Consider the following 6000-nt stretch of genomic DNA (forward strand, 5'->3'; position numbering starts at 1 on the left):
GTCAGTTGTCCAGGGTTTGTATGTGTGGTTAACGCTGGCATTTCCAACAGTTCTTACAAATAAAATTTCGTATAAAGCAGCTGACCTACAGTGTAGTTATCTTTCACCGTAGTAGGAAAATTAATGGTATTTTTTTCCGAAAAAAAAAAAAAAGTAACACCGCAATAAATTAGTGCCAGTCTTTGTACGGCAGTGTAACTGACAATGTACTCGTAATATTGCGGTACATTAAGTAGTTCTAATCAATGGCTTCTCAACGTGTGAAGTTCAAAACTCTGGACAGCTCCACTGAGTGCTCCATGAGTTCTTTTGTTTTTTTTATTTTATAAAACAAAACATATATTTCTTCAGTTTTCCTTTTTGATAATGTAGTTTCACCTGCAGAGAGCAGTACAGAAGCATTTATCTACTGTATGTGGAGTTAAAGTGAACACAATGAAACCTGACTTTGACTGATAACTTGTCAAAACCAATAAGGGTTTTGGGTTTTAGTTATGTTCCATCAACACAATAGAAATCTAGTATCTTTCTTCCTTCGACAATCAATAAAAAAATAAATGTTGGAAATTCCCATCTGCATTTTATAACAACATATTGAAACACACACTTTACAACTAATATTGTTCAAACGTTCTGTAATACAAATGATGACATTCTTTCTTAGAAAAAATGACCACTATTTGCATTACAGTATTTCAGTGCAGTCATAATTTGGAACTGCTGAATAGAGACACAATGAAAAAGAAAATGTATTAATATATTTGTGTTAGTGCTTGTTTAATTTTCAATTTTTTTTTTTTTCCAATTAAAGAGAGTCATAGTTGAAGACATGGTTTTTGTCATACAAAATGCAGTCCACAAATATGCATAATGCATTTACACCACTCACTGTAAACGCACCACATGAAATTCACTGAATGCATTTAATAAAACAAAAGAAGCGACATGAAATGTGATTTGATCTCAGAAAAAAGAGAAAATAACAAAGGCAAAGAAGACACAGCTGAAAATGCTGATAAAATTATACGTATACGATGAAATTCATCCGTATGACACAAAGGCGTTTTCTCATCGAATGCCACACCCAAGGGCCCTTACTAAAAAACAATATATGGATACTACACTCCTCTCGTATAGGTGCTATCTCAGTAACACACACACACACACACACACACACCCAGCCACAGGGTCAGCGCCCAGTGTTTCTGCATGAAACACAAGAAGCGGCTCCATGTGTAATGATATGGCTGTATTCTCTGCAGAGAGAAACCACAGCCCAGCTAACGCGGCTGGCGCCTCGCAGCTTCTTGGAGAAAGAAGGATGACCAAGCATTCAGCAAGACAACCAGATTAAATTACTGCTGATCAAATCAAACAAAACTAATTGAATTAAGGTCTTTTTTTTTTTTTTTTTTTTTTTTTATTTGTATGAGCAATATAGTAACTTGTGCTTCACTGCAGCATTTTGCGTCTTTTTTGTCTTTTCGATAAACACATTGATTGCATTGTTTAAGATTTTTAAATTCACATTCAGCGTTTCAACCGAGAGCACAGATTTACCTCCATACAACTCGTGAGGACATAGCAAGAGATATTCTAACATTTTAGTCTGCGAGTTTGTATGTGCTGATAATGACTCACAGACAGGGGGGTTGTTGCATTACCCAGTTGCATACAGTAACTGCTTTGTGCGTTTAGATATTCAAATTATCGCCTGCTTGCTGGTATGTGAGAGCGTAGAGGCTTCAGGGCATAAAAGCTGGCCAAATATACAAACTCATAAGCTATCAGTATCAACGCTTTGGGCAATTATTAGCACATAAAAGAAGCTGTTAGATGAAGGAGGGGGGAAATATACTGATGTCACTAAGATAAAGGCTGCACAAACAAAACAAAATAAACAAACAGACAAAAAAAAAAACAGGAATAGCGAGAATATACAAATGTGTCTTCATATGTGTGTGTGAGAAGGACCTGAGTGGGGAGAATGGATGGGGGAGGACTGCTGGCTTCTGTACAGTACCTGCTCTTTGCTGGCCTACTAATGAGGTAGCCAGCGATGTGCACTTTTCTCCTATCTGAGATATTCAATGCAAATGAATCACTCAACATCTTTAAGACACTGCTGTGTTTCCCTTTCCTTCACACAGAGACACTCAGCTGTGATTCAAACTGTTCAAAGTGACCACATTTTTGTGACATAATGTGTACCTCTTTTTCACCTTAGATTCTTAAACAGTCGTTTTTAGTTTTTTTTTTTCCTTGTGAAGGGTTAAAAACTGCTTGCTGTTTCAGCGTAAATGCCGCTGAAGTTAATTCGACAAGAGCAGTGTAGCCTTGAGCGTTTTGCGTAATTTAGTTTAGTTATGGACTAATGAATGAAATACACAAAACAGAGCTGTTAATACTTTGTCAATAACAAGTGTCAACACAGGCAGAGAGCTTGTTGTTGGAGCACAAAATGCCGCTGACCCCGCCTTATTTCTGCCATTCAACTTTGCATTTACAGCAATATGGCTTTGTCTGAGGATGATGATTTAAAAAATATATATTTGTAGCAGAACAAACAGACTTCAAAACATGATTTCACAGAGGAAGGGAAAAAGGGCTGATGCAGGTAGAAAGTAAGGATAATGGTCTCTCCAGACCAGGTGAGCCCCATCCATAGGGGTCCTCACCCACTCAACTCCATCGCTACCACATCCTCAATCTCCATGACAACCACTTACCATAACGACCCCCCTTCACTATGACGACCTCTGCCACCCAGCTGTCCTCCTGAGGCCTGCAACAGAGCTAATATGGCTGCTGCAGAGCGACCCAGGAGACTGAGAGCACCACCCTCTCCTCTTCTTTCCTGTAATTCCTCCACCCCAGGGGGGGTTAAAGCAACTGAATCTGACGAAGTGCCTCTCATTCAGACAATAAAACCCACTCTATCCTCTGGTTCCACTGGGTTAAGTGACCCTTCGCCTCCAGGCACAGGAATCAATTGGATCTACAATGCTGCTAACCAACAACCTAAGAACTCCCTGTGACTGTGGAGCTGCTCTCTCTTGTAGCCTTGAGAAAATTTAACCCAAGACTCTTCCTTCCTTGAAAATTCCTTGAATGGCTGCTCTAACCCAGTTTAGGACCCAATAGCTTGCGTATTTTGAAACTGAGGTGGATGTGTGCAAAAATGAGAGGGCAATTGTGTGCTAGAGGAATGTGTGTGGACTTAAGTGCAGCAAAAGTACAACCCAAACACACACACACACACACACACACACGCATGCACACGCACACACAGCTTCTTAAAGAATCTCTTTGTGTCTGGGGGTTGCAAAATGATTCCATGACAGCCTGTCAGACATCATATGAAATTGATTCCACGCAGCCAAAGCTCCCCTCTCCCTCTCTACGCCATTATCCGTATCCCCCTGATGACTCCTCTCTTGATCAGCCTTATCTCTCATATTGTCTTTTAAAACAAATAGCTCCCCACAAGCTACAGTGTCCTGGGTGGCAAAAAGTAAGGCATGTACAGACAGTGATTGGAGGTAAAATGAAAGTGCAGAGAACGTTGTCACTGTCAATTTTTTTGGGCCAGAAGTCCTGCTGTGGACTCAATACCTTTTTGGTCTTCTTTCTTTAAGCACAGCATGGAGTTTTTGACCTGGCCAGATGAGAACAGCTCTACTCATCACTAGAAAACTAATTAATCTGACTGGAACGATTGTCATTATTACAAATATATAATTTCAATGTTTTTTCCAAAGTGTCCACTCTGTGTGACATTTAGCATTTAGGCCTTGCAGAAAGGGGATTAGAAGACATACATTCGATGGCATGTAAATGTGTGTAATGTGTAAATACATGAATGAGTGCTTGCGTGCGTGCGTGTGTGTGTGTGTTCGTGTGTGTGTGGCGGAGAATGCCGGATGCATGCATCTGTAGCTGAGTAGTGTGTGACTTACCCCCGGCTGTCCCTGAGGGCTGAACATGCTCTGACAGCGCTGATGCTTCTCAGCATCCCACTCCTTCGAAAGCTTTCATCTACAGTATGTTCGCTATCACTCAAAACTCCCTTCTCTCCTTCCTAATCGGACTCTCTATCTTTTTCTTTCTACCGCTTTTGTCTTCCTGTACTATGTCTCCATCCTTTCTGTCTCTTTCTCTCAACATCCCTCTTCTTTCACTTCCTCCTTCTCTCCTTCTGTCCTCACTCTTTTACTTTCCTTGGTCTGCATTTCCCATTTTTTATTCACTTTCTACCTCTTTCTTTCTTCTCTACTCATCTCTCTCTCTCTCTCTCTCCCTCTATCTCTCTCTCTCTCTCTCTCTTTCTCTCTCTCTCTCTGTCTCGCTCTCTCATCCTTTTCTTCTTCTCTCTCTGCCGCCCCTCACCAGCACTCCAGGAGCTTGGTATCGCTTGTCTCTCGGCTGGCACAGAGAACAGGCAGACACATGGGAGGGCTGTTTTGTAATCCAGCAGGTCATACCACCCTGGCACAGGAAAGGGGGGCTGATGGGATGCTGAGAGGGAGGGGAGGGGGGAGGGAGGACTGAGCAGGCCTATACTACTACCTTCCAACCTATACCTTTCCTGCATCCCTCCGTCTGCGAGCTGATGGTCTCTCCCTTTTTTCCCACCGACGACGGGAGGTCTCGCCTCACTACATCCTCTGTGCATGTCGAGGTTTTAGGAATGAGCAGGGAAGGAGAGCAAGAAAGGAAACAAGGAAGGACAGAAGGAAGCGGCTGAATGGGAGTGGGAGGAAGTGTGGGAAGAAAAAGAGGGATGAAAAGGAGGAAGAAAGGAAAGGAGAGGGATGGGAATGAAAGGGACGACGATTACAGGATGAACATGGGGGGAGGGATGCCTCAAAGAGCTGTAGACTGAATAGGTGAAGCCACTCCACTTGGGAAATATTTTTAGGTACAGGAATCAAATGTATGATAAAAATGAACAAAGAGCATGGTCATGATGCATGATGCTGTATTCTTTGGGTTATAACCCAGCTGCACGTTTGGCGCCACTGATAACATGCAAAAGTGTGTTTAAAACAGACTGATGAGCAGAGGCAGTGTGAGCGAGTGAGAGACAGAAAAAGACAGAGGTTAGGTCTCAGGGCGACTGAGCGGCTGTCTGCCTCACTGCGAGCTGTCATCTCTCCTGCAGTTGGTCAAATTGCTGCCCATTCATCCTCACTTTCACCTCAGTCAACTCAGGAAGACGCTGCTCTTCAGCTGTCAGAATGATACGGATATGTGAGTTTTCCCAATGTGGTTGCTCCGATATATGTTGAGACTGGGCAATCCTGCAACATTTACTGGCATTATCTGTTCTGTATTGTTCTTATTGGAAGTAAACTACACTCAAAATGATCACTGAAAATACATACCTAAAGACTAACTGAAGCCAACAAAGACTGGACAAACCACACCTAAGGAGTTTGTTGATGAGTCAAGGGAACTCTTTGTACATCTACTTCATGAGGCAGGTGCACAGGAAGCACACATCCAACATGTACAAATATGGACTCCGACACACTGTCTAGCTTGAAAACATAAATTTATTAAAGCAATGTTTTTCGTACTAGACCTTCTTGTACTGGACAAGACAACTAGACCAGACGAGGCAAATTTTCCTGATGAAGGTCTAATCCCGAAATGTTAGTTTACAAAAAGGTATGTTTGCGAGTTAGACAGTGTGGGGGAGTACCAGGTTAATGGTGACCCCATGAATCCTACAAGAACCATCTCGCTTTTGTGTTTTGCAGCTTCTGCTGTTTCTGCACAGTAAAATTTGCACTAAAAAGGCCATTAAAGAGGAGAGAGCACAGAATTTGTTCATGATCCTGGACAGAGAGTGCTATAGGACTGATTCTACATGGCAAAACGACAGTATCTCCAGGTAACACTGTTTATTTATCATCGGGTGTCTCTTATTAACGAGCAAGTGACATCAGTAGTTGCAGGTGTATCACTAGTATTAAATATCCATCCATCCATTAT

General features: G+C 42.0%; 1 long non-coding RNA gene across 1 annotated transcript in view; it reads right to left on the reverse strand.

Moving 5' to 3' along the window:
* Positions 1–4154, reverse strand: part of LOC103371437 (uncharacterized) — a 31573-nt gene extending 27419 nt beyond the window's left edge. The window contains exon 1 of the long non-coding RNA XR_520942.1: positions 3960–4154. This is a non-coding gene — a long non-coding RNA (uncharacterized LOC103371437). The remainder of the gene's footprint in view (positions 1–3959) is intronic.
* Between the last annotated feature and the right edge of the window lie 1846 nt (positions 4155–6000).

The sequence above is a fragment of the Stegastes partitus genome, unplaced genomic scaffold (genome assembly GCF_000690725.1).
Source record: "Stegastes partitus isolate 25-593 unplaced genomic scaffold, Stegastes_partitus-1.0.2 Scaffold1585, whole genome shotgun sequence".
NCBI classification, from domain to species: domain Eukaryota; kingdom Metazoa; phylum Chordata; class Actinopteri; family Pomacentridae; genus Stegastes; species Stegastes partitus.